Genomic DNA, 26,120 nt, shown 5'->3' with positions numbered 1-26,120 from the left:
AAGTTATGACCTCTGTCCCAAGACCTATTTTTCAGCCAGAACAGAGCAAGGGACAGTTTCCTGTTTGACACGTGTTTTTCAAGGACAGATTCTGAACAGCTGGAGGAATGTTTTAAAAAACCAGGAGAGGTTTTTGTTCTAGACATCATGGGCTACAAAAACCTCCTTCAGTTTCATAAAATGTGTCATGGATGAAGAGATAAATACTATGCAATTTTCAAGGATCTAAACCTAAAAACAGGGAAACATGTTCCCTAATTTCTAGGGTTTGTCATCAGCAGTTGGGTGACCACGTGGGAGGCTTCATCAAATTCGACTCCATGGAGTGTTAGGTGTCAAAGAATGCTTCAAATGTCTAGATAAGGTTGTTTATTCATAATAAGGAGTTACACTCCTAGTTGTATTAGGTCTCTAGGACTACCAGTTAGGTGTCAAATACATTTAATGGTTTGTTTTATGGTTAGAATAGGTGTCACTGATGGAAAATTCGAATTCTCTTGAGGAGGGATGAAGGAATCCTAATTTTAAATGCTTTATATAGAGCAAGAGGTCGAATTAGCAAAGGGTTGGAGACTTTTTGGCTCAACTGCTGCTCTATGTGCAGACTGTGTATATTTTTAACCTAATGCAGAATTTCTACTTAGACAACTCAAGATTCATGAAGAGTTCTTGTATGTTCTTGTTTTGATGGCATCTTCCAATACTTTCATTGCAGTGAGGTTTACTTATGATACTCAGAATTCATCAATGATGCTCTGACTTCCTTCATAGATAAACTAACTGTGTTTCACTGTTTTATATTTGCATTTCTGCACTTGAACTCTATAATGCCTTGACTTCCATGCTAGGTAGAATGTTTTGGCTTCACTACTCAGGATTCAAAGAGGGTTTTTAATGTCCTATTGTCTCATGGCTTTCCTCTTTCACTTACTTGCAGTGGTATGAATACATTTTACTTAGAATTCATCAATGATGCTCTAACTTCCTTCATGTATTTATAAATTGTGTTTCCTTGCATTGTATCTTTGTTTTGTTGATGTATAAAAACTCTCTATGCCCTGACTTCATGTTAAGCTGATCTTGCTGTGGTACTGAACATACTTTGACTCCATAGCCCAATGATAGCCAACCTTCATCTTTCAACCTATAAACATATACAATCACAAACCATAGAGTTAGCCATCTATCTTATTCTTTAATCAAAATCATTAACCCTTTGAGAGAGCCCTCTCAGGCTGAGGAGGCTAAGCCTCAGCCAAAAGTTTGGTTTGAAATAGTTACTCAAAGTCTTCCTGATCAGCAGCCTATCAGGAGCATGATTTTGTGATAACAGGTTCATTAAAAATACTTCGAAGGACTCATTCGAAGGATGAGCTTACAGGACAAGCATATATTATCCTCCTCAAGCTTGTAAAAACTAAAGAGGTACTTTCCAATAATGGGGGGGAAAAGTGGGAAAGAACCTTTCTTTTGTATTGTAAAAGGCAGTATGTCACTCTTGAATGTGACACTCCGTCACTTTTTGTGTCCAGGTTGGGAAATCCATTTGCCTCTTAGTTCAGCATACCTCATTTGAATGTCTTCAGTTGGTTTGGGTATTATTTTTTAGTCAAATGCTGCCAAGTCAGAATGTCGTGTCACCGATATGTTCAAGAGAAGTCCAACCTTAGTCAAATTACTTTTCGATTCATATCCTTCAATCATGTCGACCAACCCTGAGTCAGTCTTGGATTACTCCAAACTTCCATTCTTCAAAACTTTACATGAGTTTTGTGTCGTAGGCCCTCCTGCGATGGATTGCTTCCTATCAACTTCAGCTTACTATCTAGGAAGTTGATCTAGAAACCTTCATTACCTTGGAGCCTTCATGCTTTAATGGCAGGTTTTGTGCCTTCGACGATAGGTTCTCATCATTGACCTTTGATTGAATGATTCTACGAGTGTTCAACATCGGCACATTTATTCACACTTTATAGATTGTACTAAAAGTACCTTGAGAATCATTGTCATTATTAGTGGTTTCTCTCGCGCTTGTTAACGATTCACATCATTGAATGGTAATCAAGTGGTTTCTACCATGTTCGACTACAAGACATTCACTTGCATGGTTAGATTTGTACTACAGATCGAGCGATGGAGATCAAGACTCTGGATCTAGTTTCATCCATCCAGGCTTCATGGAGTTATTAAATATTCATGATTGTAAACATAGATCCATTGATGGCTACGTCCATACTATGTCTTATGTTGACATGGATCTTCAAATGTATTTTCATACTGGTTGTTTGAGACATTCATACTCTAAGAATGGGAATGCCTACCTCTGCGATGATTATGTATTGCATTGTAACATTTGGTTGAATGTTTCAGGTCTTTGATTATAGTCTCTAACCCAAACCTAGGCATGATAAAGCACTTCAGTCATCAAACATCTCTTCTAACTTTTCACTTTACGGGGCAATCTATAACACGTCATTTTGTCACATTAGGAAAATGACCATTGGTATGGATCTTTCACTATCCATAAATGTGTTCCAAAACATCCCCTTGCAAGACTAGAACCTAAGCTATCCCAAAGAGAATAAAATTCCTAGATCCCATGGCTCAAAATCCTATTTTTCAATTCCTAAGTAGTTTCCTAGTCAATTTCTGCGCATACACATAAAGGTCCATTAGAAACTATGCATAAGTGCACTTTGTCTTACACTATTGCTTGTGCACATGACTTAATGAATGTAAAAATAAAAAGTAAAGTCTAGAAGCATTGTTACTCGAATCGTTGCCAACTAACAAGCTTCGAATGGATGCCTATTCAGCCCTGATCCCTCCCATCATGGAGCTACCTCCCTCTCTTTGTTGAACCCCTATCAAACCATTAGTGGATCTCATCCCTTTAGAAATGGATCCCAAACTTCCCCCTCTTGGCCTATAAACCTAACATAGGCCTAAGGATTGAAGAGGACTATTGGAAGTAGGCTTATGTTGCAAAAATAAGGTTGGGAGGCTATTCATTCAAGGAGAGGGTTGGAGATTGTGAGAAGAGACGTGTAACATCAAGGCTTTGAGGTGTTAAGTTTACTCTCCATTTTATTAATATTAAAGAAATTTTTCTTTCCTGAATATGTCTTATTTGCTATCATTTGTGGGATTCCTTGATCACCCACATAAGTTATGACTGCATATTAATCAATTTATGATAAATGATTGAGTTAATTAGTTCATTTGTATTTTATGCTATATACTATATGCTTTGATCTTGTGTATGTTTATGTCTATGCAGATCCCTTGGGACATCGTGGGGAAGTTGTGGGAAGCTTTAGAACAATCTCTAAAGCATCGAGGAAAAGCAAACGGTTGAAGGCACTAAAAAGGACTTCATCGGGCATTTCGATTAAACGGTAAGTTACCTCTATCATATTGTTTGATTCAGTCAATCTTAAACTAGGGAAAGGTAGACATTCTTTGTTGTTTGTTACTAGATTTCTCTGAGGTCTACGGATATCGCTCTTGTCCGCAAGAGGGATTAGTCCACCTAACAACATGGGATAATTATTATTATTATTATTATTATTATTATTATTATCATGAAATGTTGTTGATATAAATATTAATAAATGTGCTTAATATATGCTTATCAATCACATTTTTTAATGTGGTTGTGCTAATTGAAAACCAATACTGGATGTGCAATGTGCATAGGCACATGTGATAAGCTGAAATGTTGGTTGATATAAAGCCCTATAAATGGTGTTTTGACCCTGCAATGAAGGATGTTTTATGTCATATTTTCCTAGCCCACTAATGAATCTAGTGTCATTTCAAACTTTTTAATTTCATTTTAATAGCCAATGCCTCATAATGTAAAAATCCACTAGTTATAGCCACATACACACATTTTCACCTTTAAAAGTTGTGTTGCTTAGTGATTATGTATATATGTGACATAAACATTTTTTATACCGCCACTCACTCTTTACTCCTTTATAGGGTGGATGGTGACATTGAAAATATATCTCATCCACAAGTTAACTTATACTAATTATTATATTATATATTGAGTTCATTTAGAAGACTTAAAAAAATAAAATTTGAAAATAGTATATTCTCTAACATATAGGGCCAAAGGTTTTTTTTTTAAATATACAAAAATACAAATATTTAGCAGTTTAAAATTATGGATGAAGAGTTTGAATTAAGTTAAATGAAAATATGAAAAAAAATAAAAAGTAGTCCATTAGTTTTCATAATCCTCATCTAATATTTATAAGAGTTGTGTCATGTCACCATATTGAGAGTAGAAATTAACAAAAAAGGTATATATTGAAAATAGGATCATTTTAGTTAGAAAGGTGCAGTGAAAGCCAACTGAGCTTAAATCGATTCTGCATTAGCAAATTGGATGGAGAAAAAATGGAGTACATAGATGTTATGTGACTAATTGTTGTGTATTATAGGATTGAGATGAGGCTATGGGCAGAGGGCATGGATGACGTAGACCTATTAAATCAATGAGAGGAAAGTGGGTGGCCATAGAATCGAATATGAAATCTATAGATACAATAAAGGTAATAAGACAAAGCATGATCCGAACTTAAACAAGAATGCTGTAACTTACAGATATAATCATAAACACAAAGATGCATTAGGAAAACACTTCATTTCATTAATAGAAAAATATTGAACTATGCTTACAAACAGAACGGAAATAAGATAGCTCAGACGATGGTAGCTTATCTTTGAGAAGATATGTGGCAGCTACATGCCTCTGAACTAAGTTACAATGAGGCTCAAGGGTATTTTTATTATTGAATGATAAGAGAAAACCCTAAACAACCAAAGCCCAAACCCAAGGAGATGTAACACCAAGAGTTTATGGGCCCTGTTGGGGTTAGTTGGGTAGCCAAATTCCCGGGGTCATAACTTGGTCATATTATCTCTATTTGATGTGTATGATACCTCATTGGAAAGATCTCCCTGAGGACTACAACTACCACTATGTTTGCAATCGCAATAATTGGATGAATTTTGTCCAAAAAAAAATCGTTTAGGGCCTCAAAATGGCTCTGGAAGTTCAGGACCCGAAAAACTACCAAAAATAGTAAACTTTGCTACTATTAAGGAAACGGAAAAACTGAAAGAAATAATGGTGAGGGTCCAAGTGGAATAGGTAGGTGGCCACCAATATCCACCTGGATCAGTCCTCCCCCCTTAGGAAGCAATGGTCCCCATTGCGTCAAGCTCCTCCATGAGATGAGGAAACTTTTGTTGAACTCGGTCCCTAGTGAGCCATTTTCCTTGGTGAAGGAGTTGGTCTACTTTGATAACTCGATATAGTTGTATCCTCTATTGCTGAGTGTTCTTGATCTGTGTGTCCATGATCTAATCAAGTGTGGCATGTTCCATGCAGTCCGAGTTGAGGTTTTTTGGTGTGAGTTGTTCTGCAATGTCAAATGTGTCCAATAATGGTGGAAAGTATGGCCGAAGGTGATCTACCTTGAACACTTGGTGAAGACCAAGGAATGGTGGGATGTTGAGCTCGAAGGAATTGTCACCAATGGCCTTGGTGATGTTGTATGGCCCATATCAGAGCGAGCAAAGCTTGCGGTGGGGTCCAACAAGGCACTCCTACAAATGTAGCCAAACTTTGTTGCCCACCTGGAACTTGTACGACACTCGATGTTAATCATGGGATTGCTTGTACTTAGCATTAGCTCTTTCCAATATACCATGGACCTATTGGCGGATGTTTTGAATGCGCTCAATGAAGTTGTTATCCCTTTCAGCTTTGGACTGCACGTGAGTTTAATCTACCTAAGTGGCTACAAATGGTATGGCCACATCAATGGCACATAATGGCTGAAATCACAGCCCTACCTGAAAGGGGTTGTGGCCTGTTGAGCTATGGAGAGCTCTATTGTAGCTGTGTTGGACATAGGGGAGACTTTCATCCCATGTGCATGGATGCTTTGAATTGTACATGCACATAATGTGTACGATCATCTTGTTGACAACCTTTGTTTGGCCATCAGTTTGGGGATGGAAAGTCGTGGACTTAGTAAGTTTTGTATCCAACATCGACTAGAGACTTGACCAAAATGCACTCATGAATCTTCTATCTCGATCGAAGATAATGGATTGTGGGATCCCAAAGTGTACCCACACTTTCTCAAAGAAGAGCTTAGCAGTGGCCTCTATTGTGACACTCTTCTTGCGGGCCACCATGATGGCCATCTTAGAGAATTAGTCGACGACCATGAAAACACAATCGATGTCATGTTTAGTAGAAGGAAGGCCCGACATATAATCCATGGAGACAGATTCCCAAGGCCGACTAGGAGTAGTTAAAGGAGTATACAGGCCTTGCTTCTTGATGGTTGGTTTGGCAATGGCGCAGGCAGTGTAAGATCTAATGTACTTCCAAACATCCTAACGAAATTTCAGCAAATAAAAATACTTCTGCAATACCGCCATTGTTTTCTCTACTCCGAAATTTCCAACGACCTAACTGTAGTGCGCCTCCCAAATCATCTTGGTACGCTCACTTGAAGGAACATAGATGTGTCCCAAGTGGCATAACAGTGCATCCTAAAGGTGAAAATTTGGAACTTTCTTCCCTTCTAGGAGTGTCTGGTATATGCTACTAAATTCTAGATCGCTCTTGTAAATATGTGGCCACCCTGATGTCTTGTGCCCACAGGAGTTGAGCACAGTGATTAGCGCCATGACCGGTGGTCGGTTGAGGCAATCAGTGACGTTATTGGTGCTACCCTTCTTATACTTAATGTTCAAATGGAACTGTTGCAGATAGGTGGACCATTTCTGATGGCGATCATTTTGAAACTTCCCTTGTGTCTGTATGAACTGTAGAGGTTGGTGGTCTGTGTGGATGACCATTTCCTTCCCCAGAATGTAATGCTTCCATTGACGGCAGGCCTGCACAATGGAATACATTTCTTTGTCATAAGTGGGGTACTTTCAGATTGTGTCTGAAAGTGTATCACCATGGTAAGCCACTGGATTCCCATGCTAAGTAAGAACTGCACCAATAGCATAGTCAGAGGCATCTGTCTCAATCTCAAATGGTTGTTGTAGGTCTGGTAATGTGAGCATTGGTGCATAACAAAGGTGATTCTTCAACTCAAAGAATGCTCGACGTTGGGTTTCCAACCAAAAAAACTTTTGTTTCACTCCACCCTTAGTGACTTGAATTAAAGGCCAAGTGATATGAGAGAACCCCAACATTAACCTACAGTAGAAATTGGAAAGACCCAAAAATCTACGAAGCTCTATTAGAGTGCTTAGGGCCGGCCAATCCTCAATGACTTGTATCTTGGATGGGTCCACATGTACACCCTGCTCATCAATGATGTACCCCAAATATTGAACCTAGGTCAGGCCAAAGGTGCATTTCTCCAAGTTAGCACACATCTTGTGTTGTCGAATGGTTTGAAGGACCTGTCGAATATGGTGGAGGTGCTCTTCCCAACTCTGGCTGAAGATCAAAATGTCATCTAAATACACCACCATGAATGCATTGGTGAAGGGTCGCAAGATGTCATCCATCAGTCTCATGAAGGTTGCAGGGGCATTCGTCAATCCGAACGGCATGACCAACCATTCGAAAAGGCCCTCCTTGGATTTGAAGGTAGTCTTCCACACATTGGAGGGTTTGATAGGCACCTGGTGATAACCTGACTTCAATTCGATCTTGTTGAAATATTTTTCCCACTTAAGCTAGTCCAGAAGGTTATCAATGCACGGGATTGGGTACATATTCCAGACAGTGATATTTTTCAGCGCCCAATAGTCAACACAGAGCCTCCAAGTCCCATCCTTCTTCTGTACCAATACAATCAGGTTCCCACAAGGTGATGAGCTTGGCCTGATGTGCCCTTTCTGTAGTAGTTCCTGAATATTCCTCTCAATCTCATAGTTCTCCATAACAGAGCGTTGATAGATCAGTTCATTGGGCAGTGGCGTGCCTGAGGTCAGATCGATGGAGTGCCTGACCTAACAGTGCAGAGGTACCCCTGTGGGTGAGGCAAAAATATCACTGTACTCCTCCATGACCTTGTCCATCTATTGTTGTTGTGCAGAGGAGCCCTATATGGAAGCCGTGGCCACAACCTTCTTCTTTCCTTGTGGGCGAATCATAAGAAAAACAAATTTCCTGGTCTAGGAAATGATCTTACTGAATTGCTTTATAGTGATCAAAGAGATGGTGGTAGGTGGGGCTACCTCCCATATCCTGTACAACTTATTAGCCAAAGTAATAATCACATAATGAGGTCTAGACTCATATATAGCATGTCTCTTCCACAAGTATGGTTGTCCTAACTATACATCAGAAAATTCAAGAGGAGAAACATCACACAGTACCTCATCCGTGAAGGGCTTGTTGTTGTAGGGAAGGTGGCACTGCTGGCTAACGCAAAGATCACATCCTTGGTGAAGCCACCCAATGGTATACGACTATGGATGTGTTGTAGTCTTTAGTCCCAGCTGCTTTATGGCCTCTACTAAAATGAGGTTCTTTTGGCTCTCATTGTCGACAATGAACTATAGTGGAGAACCCTTCACCCACATCTGTGAGTGGAATAGGTATTCCCCCTCCTCTCGATCTCTAGGCTCAATTTTTTGGGTCTTTGTGGTGCCCACGGTGGCACTGGGTTGTGCATCAATGATTTTCTTCCCTCTTTCAGTTCCCTTGCCGGGTTCTGATTCAGAGTCAGAACCTACGTCTGATTCAAAAGACTTCAGCTCGACCACCAGTGGTTGCTTGGCTCAACACTCACTTGTATTGTGAGTGGAGCTCTTATGGAACTCATGCCAATTTCCCGTGTCCTTTTTTGTCTTTGTGGTGTTGTTCTTTGCTTGCGGCTTCGGTGCGTTGTCCTAGGTAGCCCCACCTTGGCTTGTGTTATAGACAATTTTGTGCCTTGCAGCATCAGGCATGAAGTGTCAATAATCCAAGGGATCCAAAGTCCCTAAACACGATGTTCCTACCCCTAGAGGAACAAGGTCAGCAAACCAACAGCTCTCAGATCAGTTCTCCACCTGAAAACACTCAAAAACAAGCAATCCTGAAATCAAAGCAGGTGCTCCACTAGGCTTCTGCGCTGAAACTCAACTCCTCCATGGTGTACCTGCGTTGCAAAGCAGGTAGAACAAAGGCCACCTGCGCTGAGCGAGATGGGACAAGTGGCACACTGAGTCATTGCTCTGGAATCTTCCAAAAATGACACTTGGATCGGGGATTTCACCTTGTGATGAGTCAGAGGCTCTGTTTCTCCAAGTGGAAGCAAGGTTCTCCAAGTGGACTCAAGAACTGAAGATCAACTGAAGAGAGAGAGGACACAAGGCAGCTACACATCAGTTGCAAGCTGACTCATCCTTTCTCAATTCATCTATATATTGAGCTCTCTCCTATGAGCTCAGGAGGCTGGAATTTTGTGCAAAGTAATGATATGCTGTTGGTTTCACTATAGAACTATTGGTTGATTGCTTGAAGGAGGTGAAGAGGAGAAATTATTTCTGCTGGGAGGTGTTGCTGGATTGGGGCTTTCAATGGTTGTAACACTCTCAGAACTTTACTTCTTCCATTAATAAAAGCTATTGAGGTTCTTCTATATGCACTTGTTTCAATGATGTGTTGCGATAATTGTATATTTGATTTATGCTAATCCTTGAATCAGTTATGATTGCATGCTTCTTGTAGTTTCCTTCTTTGTTATTTTGCAGGATCTCATTGTAGCTGGGCCAGCAAAAGAGCAAGGAGCTGGGAGCAAGCAAGCAAAGAGAAGAGTTTGGATTCGACATTAAGCGCAAGGCAACGGTTAGTGCATTTCTTCATTCTCTCTTGCTTTCATAAAGAAGTAAACCTTAAGTAGTTTTCTTTACAGTTGTTGCTGAGGTACTATCACCCTTAGAGTGGGATAGGGTCATCCGAGTCGGATACTTTTCCCTACAACAAACCGGCGACTCCGCTGGGGATCGTATCTGTTTGATTGTTTGTAGTATTTTGCTATTCATTTCCTGAACAAAAGAGTACCAAATCGAAAAGCTTTTGACTATATCAAAAGCGAAGTAGAGGGCAGCTACTCTAGCTCATTTCCGAGCATGTTCGTGATTTGAAGAGCTGATCTACAAGGATCCTTATAAGCTCTTAGTGATAGCTTTTCATCCTCCTTGTCATCCCTTAGTGTGTGCTTGACTGATAGCTTCTGATTTGAGCAAAAACTGTGAATTTTTTAGAAAATTGTGACCCGGCAACTGAGAAAACGCAACTTTCGTTTTCCAAAGTAGGTAGTACACAGGCTACCTGCTTTGCAACGCAGGTCCCGAAGGGGCTACCTGCGCTAAGAGCCAGACTGGCTGTGCAGCACCTGCATTGGCCCAATTTTGCCTTGTGCATTTGGGGTTTCCTCCCTTTTTCTTGCCTGTTTTCACTATAGATTTTGCAGCCAGTTACCAATCTTGTACCTGTTCTAAAACCAACCTTACTTGCCATCATTCCGCCTCAGTTATATAAAGAAACTGTACTTGTTCTTTTGTATTTCTTACATCATTTACAGTTTCCCATAACGAAAAGTGAACTAGTCTTGCTGTGGCCTCTTAGATCCAAACCTGTGTTAGGCATTTTTGCTGATCTTAAGAGTTAGTTTGTTTGCTGTCCATAGCTGATTGGTCTTTTGCTTTCGTCATATGGTTTGATTTCATATATTTCTAGTGTTGAAACAAGTGAATCTTAAGGTGTCTTTTGATTTTGGACAAGCTTGTTTGTTTTCACTTGAAATTGATCTCAAAGTTATATAACAGCTTTCTTTTTGTAATACATCAACATTAAGAAAGAGAAAAGAAATACTTGCATTGTGCATTTTGCATCTGAAAAGTTTGCATGTGATTTAGGAGAAAGTGCATTAGTTTGTGCTGTATGATCTGTGTGAAAAGATATGTCTTTCTTTTCCCTCAGTAGTTAAGATTTTCATCAGTCAAAAAGATTTGAAAAAAAGCTTGCTTCTCATCTTAGGCTGCATTTAGGAATTTGTCATATACATCTCGTGGTGAACCTTGAAAGGCAAACTTTAAAAATATCAACTTAAAATATACTAAATGAACCTAACAACGCTTTGAAACATAACGCAAACACATAGAGGTCTAAGCTAGAGACGTGTTCCGGCGTCGTTAAACGTAGTGACTGTCGATCTCAAAGAAGGTGGGTGATTCCTCCTGAGAGTCGGTGGCACTAATACGGACTTGTGCTCCCACGTACCGTCGAGTATATATTGGGAGACCCCTATAGGCATATATCCTTTATCCTTAGGAAGCCGTGTCGGCCGCCCTACTGATCGCAATGCAGTGAACACAGCATTCACGAAGATTGACCACACGTACCGTAAAACGTATTCCGTGGTTTTGCGAAAGGTTGGGCACACCCTCTGCCTAGATCTCCAGAGCAGTTTCTTTTGGCCTTTTTCAAACTCTATAACTGAAAAAGTCCATCCGAGCATTTGTCACTTCGGGCTCGTTAAAACATCGAAGGAGACTAGAGTCATCTTTAGCTTTTTCTCGACTCTTTAAAACTGAAAAACCAAGTTGTGTCTAAAGCGTCGTTATAAAATTTATTTTAAGCGGAATAATCATCACCCTTCCCTCGTTGATCTTCGAAGTTAGTCCACCACAATTGGAAGTTCCTGTAGAATCGCTAAGAAATATTTTGGATAGACTAGATATGTCTGAACAACCGTCGACATCTAGGACTGTGTCGTCCGACACAGCAGCAGCAGAGCCTCCTGCTGCTACTCCAACGATGTTCGCTGGTATACCATATGTCCCGGCAAATTGTCAACAACAAGCCGGAGTCCCATCAGGGACGATGACATGGTTAGTTCCTATTTCTTCGTCCGGATTATCATCTGGTATTTCTTATGTTGAAACTCAACAAATCAATCCAACGTGTCTTCAAAAGCCAATCTACCCTTTAAGTACTGGATTGCCACCATATGGAGGACAATATGCCTTTTCATTGTTCCCCCCTGGAGAACAACCATATGGGAGTTTACAACAAAATTCAGGTCAAACTGGAATTACATCCAGCGGTTGGGTACCAATACTGCCTCAGCAACCAAGAGTTGCATATTCAATGCAACCAGTCCACCCGTGTCGAATGTTGCCACTATACCTGGTATGGTGATTGCGTCGCAAGTACAAGCGCTGCCTACTGTATGTCAACCACAAGTTGCCATACAACAGCCTCTTGTCTCGACATCTCAATCGCAACCTCAGGTCAGTGCCTCCTTATCCGGAGCGACTCAGGATCAAACAAGTACTGTGACTCCTCATCTTGGTCAATCATCTAGTATTGGGCATCAGCAAATGGTCCAACAACCAGAGCTGGTTAAAACTCAACAACCGCCATTCCAGCAATCATGTCAAGGACCTGAGCAACAAGTCTTTGTAAGTAATGGGCAACCATACTATAATGGTTATGCCCATCAACCTTGTCAAAGTTGCCAACACTATGCTGGTATGCAAAGACCCACTGCTCAGGCGATTCCATCTTATCCTCGATATGCTTCGCCTAACCTGAATCAACAGTTGCCCTTTGTAGCAACTCTAGAATTACCAGATCTAAACCGGCTGACGAATGATCCAATTGCTTATGCCCCTTGGTGGCCAGCGATTCCGCATAAACTTCCATCAGACATTCCTAAATTTAATGGAAATCCGGGTGAAGATCCGTCAAATCATGTGATGACATTCCATCTATGGTGTTCATCGAACACCCTGAATGATGATTCGATAAGACTTCGCCTCTTTCAGAGGACGTTAACGGGTCCAGCGGCAAAATGGTACATTGAATTGCCTAGAGCTTCGTTCGACAACTTCAGTACCTTAGCCACAACCTTTTTAACCCATTTTCAATTACCGATAAGGTATGAAACGGGAACAGAACTCCTTACCAATTTCAAACAGACGACTGCCACCCACATATCTGATCATATACATGAGTGGCGACGTCGTCGTAGGATGGTAAAAACGTACGTTCCTGATCAGCTATTAGCTGAATAGTTTATCAAGTCGTTACTTCCCGCTATAACGGAAGATGTGGCAAAGGGAGGAGTCGTAACGGAAGAGCAAGTTATCGCTCGTGCGCAATATCTGGACTTGGTCTATACTCAGTCTGGCACGCTCTACGACAAAATACCTGACGCCCCTAGACCGGAATTCTCAATTCCTCCTCCTCCTAAATCAAACAATGACACTCACGCCGGTGATGGCGTGATTGGAAAGCACAAAATTTCTAGTCAAAATGCAAATGAAGAACTTCTTGCCTCGGAAGTAAATGCCATGTCGACCGACAAGGGCAAACAACTGAAGCAACCAGGGGGCAAGAAGAAAAAGACAGGGAGAAAAAGGAAACCCCCGGCAGGGTGTCATATATGCGATGAGGATCATTGGACGAAATATTGTCCACATATAGCTGAAGTTAAGAAACTCTTCAAGAGTTCAAAAACCCCAGCAGTATTGACTGATCCGTTTCCTAATCCAGGTCAAAATCTGGTTGCTAATCAAAATGCTTCCCGATCCCAAGTGCTTATGTTGTCTACCTCAAAGCAACAGAATAATGCTTTGACAAGGAGTAAAGATTACGGGAATCCAAAGCTGTCGAACAAAAAGGTTAATGAACGACCTAGTAGTTCAACAACAACTTTGACCGAAGTTGTGCCACCCATCGTTCCTGAGCCAATGATAAAGTCGCCAAAGGGAGTAGTACACAAATTGACATTTAATCCTCGTGCCAAAGGAGCACAGAATTATAATATAGTAAAGGACCTGGCCCAATCGCCGTCCACTATGTCGACACTTGAGGTACCGCAAAATTGCCCCTCCCAAGAGCAAACTTTATTATCAGCAATAGGTGGGATTGGCCCAATGGATTCCAATCTTGTGGCCTTTGATCATAAAGGATATGACCCTCAGTTACCAGCTCAACTGGCTTTCCTTATTCAAGTGAAATCCCTCAACAAAACTGTTCATCGAACAATTATTGATGAGGGGGCATCTACATGTCTTATGTCGATGAGTTGCTGGAAAGATTTAGGCTCACCACCCTTGTCGAAATCGTCAACGACGTTAAAAGCATTTGATGGACGATCATACACTCCATACGGGATTTTAAGTAACTTGCAAGTTGAACTGGGGGGCAAAACAGTAGGAATTGATGTTGAAGTAATTGATGGAAACCTCGATTACAACATCCTACTTGGAAGACCATGGATCTATGCCATGGCCGCAGTTGTGTCGACCTACTTCAGGAAGATTGCATTTCCCTTCCAAGGAGGAATTACAATCGTCGACCAACAAACTTTTCTCCCCAGCAGTCCACAAGTTACGGGAAGCATTCCAATGATCCATGGAAGGAATCATTCGCTCCAAAATATCGGAGTAGGCCTCCTAAAAGACCCTGCCTTAATGGGTACTTTCGCCCTACCGCCTCCAAATAATCTGGCGGGAGTGGCCACGGTGGAAACCTACAAAATGAAATCTAATCCAATCTTCTGGTTGGATTCGGAAGATTCCTAAATATTTTGTCGGCATGGATCATCGCCCTAATAGAAATACTGTAAATACAGTGGGCCCCGAGGACGGTTCTTATCTCGTGTCAACCTCGTTAAAAAATGAAACAAGGAGTCGAGGATAGTTCCTATCTTGCGTCAACCTCATTAAAAAATGAAACAAATCCCCGAGCAATGAAGCTTGGGGGGCATGCACCTCGATTTGCATTATTATGCTGGGGGCATGCAAACTTATCATCGAGCAGTTTTAGCACACAGTTCATGCTCGTTAAAAAATAAACGCAAGATCCGAGCAGTTTTAGCACATAGTTCATGCTCGTTAAAAAATAAACATAAGTTGTGAGCAATCTTCCCCTAGAGTTCAAGCTCACCCAGAAAAAATGAACCGGTAAATAACCTTGGTAAATGTAACCTTTGACAGCCATTTAAAAGCCCTTGGTCGTGTTCTTGCAGTCTCACCTCCATCCGTTCATTTGGCCAATCGTTCATCTCCATATGTTGTTTACCCATTTTGAGGAACAGCTGCGAAGAGTGATTTCACTAAGCCATCCTTGTGACACTGCCGTGATTGGAAAATTCCAACCTGTACCTGGAATCTGCTGCTATCCCTGTTTATCACTCGTTCCTCAAAAGACGAGTCTCCTTTGAGCTCTTTTCTCCTGACTCGTAAAATATGAAAAGTTTGCCGAGTTTTTGGCCTTCCAGCTCGTTAAACGACCGGAAGAGCTATCCCTCCTCTAGATTTTAATCTTTTTGGACCTGAGGGATTATTGCACAAAAAGATCGAGCGCTTGTTTTGTTCGGCTCGTTAAAAGTACCGAAACTCATCCCTTCTGTATTGTTTTATACTTTTTCGGACTTAAGGGATTAGATGACGAAAAAGGAATTCTGGAGTTGACTTTACGTACCTTTTCAGACTCTCTAAAAATGAAAAGGACCGAGTTATCCTTGTCGTTAGACTCGTTAAATTCATTAAATAGCGACAAACTTGTCTTTAGACGAGAACGAGTTTCCCTATCGCTAGGCTCGTTAAAACATAGCGATGGGCTTGCCCGAAGGGCAGGTTATAGAACAAGCATATGTTATCCTCCTCAAGCTTGACAAAAATAAAGAGGTACTGGTCAGCAATGACTGGGGAAAAATTGGGAGAACCTCACAGCTTTAATGGTAGCAAGTCGCTCTTGAACATGACACTTTGTCCTCCATATCACATCGGGTTGGGTTGTTTCATTCACCGGTCTCATCACCATGGTCCTCGCCACACCATCCATAGTTGGGGTAATGCTACCGATCCATCACATCAGTGTCGTTATATGTTCAAGAGATGTCGTTCTGCAAAGAGTCAACCGTGTCCCATCCACTGCCATACATTGTCCTTCATCCATTTCATGACCGCCACCCTGAATCATACATCACAGTTTGTTTTTCACCTCATCACAATCACTAGCTCCATTCCGTGTCACTGATGTGGGATTCATTAAGGCCCTCCTTTGACGGATCGCTCCTTGTCGACATCAGCTCATTATCCAAGGAGTTGATCTAGGAACAACCCCTTCAGTACTTTGAAGCTTGCATGCCTCAATGGCAAGTTTCTCACTTCCGGCGACAGGTATACATCAATGACCTTCGACCAGAAGATTTTGCATGGTGGTCGACGCCAAGTCCTTTATTCCCACCATGTGAATTGTACTGCTGTACCTTGAGGGTCATCATCCTTATCGGTGATTCCTCTCGCGCTTGTTAACGGTTTACATCATTGACCGGTAATCAAGCGATGTCTTTCCATGTTCGACTTCAAGAAATTCTCACATGGATCGACTTGTACATCGAGTGAAGATCAGAAGAGATTGAAGACCCCGGATCTAGTTTCATCCATCCGGGCTGCGATATATATTCAGGATATAAAGACATTTGATATGTACATCATTGCAGCAGATGACCATCCTTCTCAAAGGATGATAATTTCAGCAGAGAATTATCAGTCTATCATCAGACGATCGTCTGTGCTATGTACCAACATGAATTTATAAAGCTGAGCATGGGAATGCCCGCCTCAGCTGGATCATGAAAAAGAATTAAAAATAATGTATTGTATTGTATCTTATTACAGGACACTTCTCAGCAGATTGAATGAACTTCGGATCCTCCTAATAAAGCATTTCACCCGATAAACGACCTCATACTTTAGGGGGCATCTGTTATAGACAATTTTGTGCCTTGCAGCATCAGGCATGAATTGTCAATAATCCAAGGGATCCAAAGTCCCTAAACATGATGTTCCTACCCCTAGAGGAACAAGGTCAGCAAACCAACAGCTCTCAGATCAGTTCTCCACCTGAAAACACTCAAAAACAAGCAATCCTGAAATCAAAGCAGGTGCTCCACTAGGCTTCTGCGCTGAAACTCAACTCCTCCATGGTGTACCTGCGTTGCAAAGCAGGTAGAACAAAGGCCACCTGCGCTGAGTGAGATGGGACAAGTGGCACACTGAGTCATTGCTCTGGAATCTTCCAAAAATGACACTTGGATCAGGGATTTCGCCTTGTGATGAGTCAGAGGCTCTGTTTCTCCAAGTGGAAGCAAGGTTCTCCAAGTGGACTCAAGAACTGAAGATCAACTGAAGAGAGAGAGGACACAAGGCAGCTACACATCAGTTGCAAGCTCACTCATCCTTTCTCAATTCATCTATATATTGAGCTCTCTCCTATGAGCTCAGGAGGCTGGAATTTTGTGCAAAGTAATGAGATGCTGTTGGTTTCACTATAGAACTATTGGGTGATTGCTTGAAGGAGGTGAAGAGGAGAAATTCTTTCTGCTGGGAGGTGTTGCTGGATTGGGGCCTTCAATGGTTGTAACACTCTCAGAACTTTACTTCTTCCATTAATAAAAGCTATTGAGGTTCTTCTATATGCACTTGTTTCAATGATGTGTTGCGATAATTGTATATTTGATTTATGCTAATCCTTGAATCAGTTATGATTGCATGCTTCTTGTAGTTTCCTTCTTTGTTATTTTGCAGGATCTCATTGTAGCTGGGCCAGCAAAAGAGCAAGGAGCTGGGAGCAAGCAAGCAAAGAGAAGAGTTTGGATTTGACATTAAGCGCAAGGCAACGGTTAGTGCATTTCTTCATTCTCTCTTGCTTTCATAAAGAAGTAAACCTTAAGTAGTTTTCTTTACAGTTGTTGCTGAGGTACTATCACCCTTAGAGTGGGATAGGGTCATCCGAGTCGGATACTTTTCCCTACAACAGCTTGGTCCTTTGTTTTTTGGTTTAGGGGCACCTTTTACTTGCTTTGGATTTGCAGATCCAAAGTCCCGCTTCTTCTGTTTAAACTTCTGCTCAATCTTTACAGCATACCGATACGTCATGCCGAGCGAGGAGATGTCCAGGAACTTCATCTCGTCTTAGATTGACTTGTGTAGACAGACGCAGTACTTGAGCACCAAATCCCGCTCAGTATCCTTGATACCCAGCTTTGTGCGAAGGGTATGGAAAGTATTTGTGAACTCTGGCACATCTTGGTCCCTTCCCTGCCATAGCATGGTCCACTCTATGTATTTATCTTCATAGCTCCCAAAAGGGTAATATTGTTCCTTGATGGCATCTCGGAAATAATTCCAAGTGGGTGCGGCTGAAAACAGTGAGGGTTCACTCTCGTCCTTTTGTTCACAATGGGTTTCCCACGAGTCCTTAACGTGTAGGGTGGCTTTGAGAAGTGCAAAGTAATCTTTTCTCGATTGGAAAATTCATGAACTGAAAAATATCCTTCCAACACATTTAACCATTTATCTATGGTGTCTACATCTATCAAGCCTTCAAATATGGGAATATCGAAGTTAACTTGTACCTTAAAAGGAGTAGTGCCTCCAGAGTGGATGTTGGATGAAGATGCATCACCTCTAGGTAGTCGTCGAAGGATCTGGGCAAAGTTATCCATCATCACATCCCTTTGTCGCTCAAGGGCTTCCTTGACCAATATTTTGAAAGGATCTCCTACCCCCTCATCTTTCTTTTCTTACACCATGGGAGGTCATCAGGTATTGCAAGGTTGATCCTACAATGGTTTAACTAGATCAAGCTCTAACTCCTTATACCCTAACCTCGTTGGGGACATGCAAAGAAAAACAGAGAAAGAGGAGACCGCTCTGATACCACTGATCTGAACTTAAATAGGAATGCTACAATTTATAGATACAATCATAAACACAGGGATGTAGCAGAAAAAAACTTCATTTCATTAATAGAAAAACATTGAACTATGCTTACAAATAGAATGGAAATAAGATAGCTCGGGCAATGGTAGCTTATCTCTGAGAAGAGATGTGGTGGCTACATACCTTTGAACTGAGTTATAATGAGGCTCAAGGGCCTTTTTATTATTGAACAATAAGAGAAAACCATAAACAACCAAAACAATAACCCGAGGAGATGTAACACCAAGAGTTTATGGGCCCCGTTGGGGTTAGTTGGGCAACGAACTTCCCGGGGTCGTAACTTGGTCATATTATCTCTGTTTGACGCGTATGATACCTCGTTGGAAAGATCTCTCTGAGAACTAAAACTATCAATGTGATTTCCATAGTAATTATTGTATGAATTTTGCCAAGAAAACATTATTTAGGGCCTCAAAACGGCTCCGGAAGTTCAGGAACCGAAAAACTGGCAAAAATAGTAAACTATGCTATAATTAAGGAAACTGAAAAACTAAAGAAACAATGGTGAGGGTCCAAGTGGAATAGGAGGGTGGCCACCAATATCCACCTGGATCAAATCAACCTCAAGCAAAGGAGGATGATTTTTATGAATTCACAAATGCTACAACATAGATGAGATAAAGTTATATAAAATATGTTGTTCTTTTTTTCAAATCCAAAACATGATATCGATATGTAAAATATATGAGTAAAGTGAGCCTTTGTGTTGGATACAATATTGGTTGAAATGGTACAGTTGGTGTACTAAACATCATTGACTATGTTATGTATAATAGGGGCAAGATGAGGCCTTGTAAACAGATCGTGTCATCTTAAATAAGGACACAACAGATGTCGCAGGACATCAGGTAATTATCAAATTTTAACTTAACTTAGGAAGCATTTTCTGATACACCCATCCTTTTTCATAGTATTATAAGAATTTATAGTGTATTGTCCAATGTTGAAATAAATTAATGCATGTTGTTGATATTTCAAATGGAGATTGGAACAAGTGCACAGCCTAAGCATTCAACTAACAAAATAAAATAACAAACATATGTACGTGAGTGTGGACCTAAAATTGTTAAATCACGAAGAACACAATGGGTGGATGAGGATATGTTAACATATTCTTCATAAACAACAAAGAATTGCACTAAAGAAGAGGTTGGTCAATACTATAGTGGATGGGATGGGATTTGTTAAGTAATATTTGATTATATTTTTTTGAAAGTGATACATTTATGATTCATCCAATTCTTGCCTAGCATTAAATAATGGTTGCATTTGTCGATAGGTAGAATATGATGATGAAAGAACGACTACTAATACCCAAGTCGATCCAATTGGGCTATCAAGATTTGGACGAGATGATCCAAACCATCCTTTAAACCAAACCAGGGGAAAAAGAGCATATTTAAAGAGAACTCTACCACCTAAGTTATTTGAACAGATAATGATATTTGTACACATTGATGATTATAATATGCTACCATCTAGCGGCCTTAATGATGATGAGAATGACAATGAAAATGTAATGCATGAAGAAGTATTAAATGAGATGCTTACAGGATTTTTTGGGATGGAAATAATGATGACAATAATGATCATATGGTTGACAGTAACGATGACAACAGGGGTAATTACCACCAACATAATGTAGATGATAACAACTTGCTAAAGGACTCCATCAAGTAAGCAGCAAAGACACCCATGTTCAAATCAGGTGCAAGTAGAACCTCAAAACTGGCACACACATTAATATTATTAGAAATCAAGTCACTATTTGGTTGGTCAGACAAAGGATTCACCACCCTATTGAGTGAGTTGAAATTATTTCTTACAATGCATTCTCAACTAGTCAATGTAATCCGTAAACATTCATCAACTTCGTTTATATTTATTTAAGGATATTTTAAAACCATATATTGTATATGAATATTCATAATATAGATTGACATATCAAGTATGTTCATCATAAGTCAAACATTAAATTGATCTAATCTTTGTCAATCTTACAGGGAACTAAAAACTAAAATATTTCATGAAGAGAATGTGTTGCCATCAACTTGCAGAGAGGCGCGTCAGTTGTTGGTTGAGTTGGGGATTGAATATGAGAAAATTTATTCATGTAAAAATGATTGTATTTTATATAGATATGAATATCAAGACAAGGTAGAATGCCATATATGAAAATAGAAAAGATATCATACAGATGTACAAGGTCCTATAGTTCTAAAGAAGGTTTTACGTCACATGCCAATTATACCTAGACTTTAACGGATATTTCATTGAAATTCACTTGCATAATTGATGGAATGGAATGTAAAGAATAGGAGTAAAGATGGATTCATGTGAATTCCATCTTACTCCAAGCCATTGAAACACATAGAGGAAAAAGGGCCAACAAAATTCAAAGATGAACCACATAGTATCATGTTTGACCTTACAATTGATGGAGTGTGCCCATTATCTTTCATGAGCTCAAATTATATTTTTTGGCCAGTCAAATGGATGAGTGTTAGAAACGAGCACCTAATGTTGACTCTCATTGTTCCACGAAAACATCAAATTAAAAACATGGATTTCTATCTTGCACCTTTTATTGATGAGATGCAACTGTTATGGAAAGACATAAGAATGTATGACATATCACATCCTCCATCAAATAGGTCCTTCATGTTGTATGGTGTGCTATGTTGGACTATTCATGATTTCCCAGGATTTGGTTGTTGTTCCTATAAGATAAAAAAATTACCTATTTACACTCATAATTTATTGTCATCCCAACCTTATTTTTGTACTATTAATTTGATGTTATTAACCTTATTTAATTGCAAGGCTTCAAACAAAGGGGATATTTGCATGTCCAAGATGTGCAGAACAATTCCAAGGGTAGTATTCTAAAGATCTTCATAAATTTATTTATGCAAACAACAAGGTTTTTCTACCACCAAATCATAGGTTTAGAAACCACCATAAGAATCAATTTGATGGAAGAGTTGAAAATAGAGGCCATCCCATGATTATGGGTCCATTTGATTAGCTTAAGAAGTATGATGATGGTGAATTGAAAGCTTTGCAAAAAACAATTGATGGGGATGATTCTGTTGAAGAATAAGAACAAGTTGTAATGAATATGCCAAAAGGGATGAAAAGGAAATCCATATTTTATGAAATCCCATATTGGAAGGATCTATTAATATCTCACCTATTAGATCCCATGCACATCTTCAAAAATGTCCCAGATTCAATTTTTTGAGGTATAGAAGGAAAAGAGAAGCACACCTTGTCTTCGAGGAGAGATATTTTTCTTTCTCGTACCAAATTTGATAGAAAACATTTCTGGCCAAATAGGGGAAATGAAAAATATGCAGAAGCTCGATGGATTTTGAGAAAGAAAGAGCTAGACAAACTAAAAAATGTCATATGTTCAATAAGGAAACCTATTGACTATGGGTCATCATTAAATAAATATTTTATAGTTGATGGAGATATCACAAGATTTAAAATACATGATTTTCATAATTTTATGAAGGTATTATATATCATCATTTAACATTTATTGGTAAAATTGATTAGGTACTAAATATATTATGATATTCTATTGTGTGACAAAAATAACTAATGATGATATTTGATAAATGTGTTTGACAACATATCATGCCATTGGCAATTAGGGGGGATCCATGTCTTACCGTTGACTTGAGGAATGCCATAAGTCAATTGTCAGCATTTACAAGGTATGTGGTATGGAATGTTCATGTGTGAGAGACATAGAGATCAATTTTTCAAATCCTGATGATGAACCATCGTTGCTGGTTCGAAACGTCAACTATAAACAAACTGAATGCGATGTATCCGGAAACTACACTACAGAATCAAGAGATTCGCAGAAACCTCAAAGACAAAAAGACATAGAGATATTGTATTGCATTTTAATTTTTTCCTAAAGGTTCATACTAATTTAGTATTCTTATATTAGGTGGGTGACATCCAAAGAGATACACAAATGTGAAGTGCCAGGAATTGCAAAAATTCTATGTGTAATTGAGAAGGAGCTCCCTACAAGTGTCATGGACCTACAAGTCCACTTACTTATATACCTAGTCGATGACATTGAATTGGCGGGTGTCATATCAACAAGGTGGATGTTTTTCATTGAGTGGCATATGAAAACTCTAAAAATATATGCCTGACAAAAGGCATATCCAGAGGGTTGCATGGTTGAAGGGTATGTATTGAATGAAGCATTTTTCTTCCTATGTGAATTCCTTGGTAAGGATTTCGAAGGTGGGGCACCCTTCTAGGATGAAGAATGAGCATTAGATATTATTGATGGAGAAAAGCCACAATCTAATGGTGTTCAAGTAGAATTTAGTAAGTAAAATCATGATCATTGTGGTTGTTTTTATTGCAATCATTAATTTACTCTTTAATATATTTTTCAAATTGACAACATGGCCTTTCGAGTTTGAACTAAGCATGTTGACATGTAATAGGTGTAGACAAAATTGTTATAATCAACAAGTTCATTCTGTACCACATGGACTTTATGAACAAATGGATCGATTTGTATCCTAAAAAGAGAGAAGAAGCATTAGAAGCAAGGAGACAAATTAAGATATCTAACCCAAGGAATAACCCATTCCCTATTGATAAGAAAGCGGAATGGGTCAAAGATTGCACATTAGAATGGACTACTGAACAAATTCAAAATTAACTAGAAGATGCAGGTGTAGATTCAAACATAACGGAAGATTAAATCAACATGTCTAGAGGATGTGAAAGAAAGGTATAGTTGGAAATTTAGAGAATGTTGTTTACTTACAGTTTTGACTCTATTAACTATTTTAATATTCATCATTATATTTGTTTTAACCGAAATAAATGGTCTTTCACAGGAAATATCCAACAATGTGGGCATATGGTCGACATTATTGTGTAGAAAATGTAGATGTAAAGAGACAATCCTTCGATTGCGGCATCATGATTGACTTCAAGAAATCTGGTCTTGTATGTGGAATTTACGACTACAGATAAATGTGAATTCCCTAGACCTAGTGGACCGGTCTAGTACAATAGAAGACAAAGAATATAGATTTTTCCTTAGAGAAGTTAAAGAATCGAACAGAGGCCTGCCTTGAATCTATAGCAAGCTTTCCTTTCCTCCTCACTTGTAAGCTCCAATTGTAGCTCCAATTTCTATAATTTGAACATTCACACATGACTAAAACAAGAAAAGAATCCACAACAACCAGGTAGCATAGTCTAACATATCTATCCAAATAGTCAACAAGGAATTAAAATACATCAATGTAAACATAATACAACACATATAGGAAAACAAGATACTCTTTGTATTAATAAAAATATGAGAGAGTTTACAACCATAAGTAGCAGTTGATCTTGTAGATGTCTCCCCAAGTTGGCTTGTCCTTCCTTGTCACAAATCACGCCTGAATATTAAACTAATGCATGCAAATGATGACTCCTTTAGGTTCAAGGTGGTAGCATGAGGGCCTTCTCAATCTCCAAAAACCAAACTCGACGCTATGGATGCCAATAAATTTATAGGAGAGGGATGGTAGCTGGGATTTACCATAATGGGCTTAATATCCATATATGATGGGAGGATGGGCTCAAGGGATAATAGTTGACATCTCCAAGGTAGGATCAGATAGGATTTGAACTTCTTATCCATGATAAATGGTTAAATGACTCCTAGAAGCTTCTAGAAGAGGAAGATTCAGAAATCTTTTTAATTTTCCTAAATTTCTAGAATTAGCAAACCCATAGAAGGGAGAAACTAGTGTTGGTTAGTACTAGTGAAGAAGGGAGAAACTAGTGTTGAACACAAGTGGATAAAGGAGCAAGGTGCATTGGGGCTAAAAACATTGATTTTGAGAAATTAATCCCAAAAACTCAGACTTTTTGGAAAGGTCATGCTTAGGGCATTATGAAGGGATGATGACAACATGTTCATGAATGTTGATTGATCCAATTTGTAGGCCTATTGACTAGACGTGACAAAATAGCCTATAACATATTACCCCCTAAAGTACAAAGTCAAACGGTAGCTGATGATTGAGGTGCTTTACCTTGTGACAAGTCTAGATCAAGAACAATGGATTGAGATCATCGTCTGTTATAATACATTTTCATCATGACATATTTGATGAGGTAGGCATACCCATGATCAACACATAAGCTAACATTATAGGTACAATGATCAAGAAGTCTCATCCATTGATGATAAAGAGTGGACTCATGTCCGTATGACTATCTATATGATCATAGCCAACATAATTCATAATCTTGTGTTAATCTTAAAATTGCATTTCGGATGGATGGAACTAGATCTGGGGTCTTTTATCTCATTCACTCAATCGTCCAATGTATGAGTCTAACCATGCGAACAAATGAGCTAAAGTCAAACATGGTAGACACCATCTAATCACCATCCAATGATATAAGATGTTAAAAAATGCAAGAGAAACCAATGATCATGTTAATGGCTCTAAAGGTACTGTAGTACAATCTATATGGTGTGAATAGATGAGTTGAAGTCAAACACCACACAAAATATTTTGGTCAAATGCCAATGATATAGATATGTCACCAAGAGTGAGGAAACTTGCAATTGATGTATGCAAGTTCTAAGGTACAAAAGGGAGTTTCTAAGTCAACTTCCTGGATAATGAGTTGATGTCGATAGGAAGTGACCCATCGTAGGAGGGCCTTGATGTATCCCCCATAAACGACACGAAACAGGTATCGAGATTTGAGACAAGAATGATGTTGATGTGGAACTGGTTCACGAATGGAAGACATGAATGTAGGCTTAGGAGTATTATAGCAGATATCAATTGAAGGACTTATCTTGAACATATCAGAAACACTTTATGGAGTTGGAAACATTGACCCAAAACTAAATGTCGAGGCTTTGATATTGCGTGATGAACCAAAAAGACAAGCATATTTCCCAACCCAACAGTCATGGAGATGAAGTGAAAGAGTGTCATGTTCAAGAGAGACTCACTACCAATAATAGGTGGAGTACCATGTTTTCCCAACTTCCCCAACCATTTATGGTTAGTACCTCTTTATTTTTGACAAACTTGAGGATAACATATCCTTGATCTGTAAGTTCATCCTTTGGATGAATCCCTCTAAGTATTTTTAACGTACCCTAAGAAGGAGTGGTTTGATCCAATCATGTTCGATGAGTCCATCTTTGTTTGATGATTTTACGAGTCTAGAGAAGGTGTAACTCGACTTATTTTTCATGTTTAGAGAGTTTGAAAAAGAGGCGAAAAAGAAAACTCCAAAGGTTCCTTTTT

This window comes from Pinus tabuliformis, chromosome 2_2, assembly GCF_031772625.1.
Source record: "Pinus tabuliformis cultivar Carrire ecotype Pingquan chromosome 2_2, CPIR1, whole genome shotgun sequence".
In the NCBI taxonomy this organism is placed as follows: Eukaryota; Viridiplantae; Streptophyta; class Pinopsida; order Pinales; family Pinaceae; genus Pinus; species Pinus tabuliformis.
The sequence above is the reverse complement of the archived record's forward strand: the minus strand, read 5'-3'. Positions refer to the sequence as shown.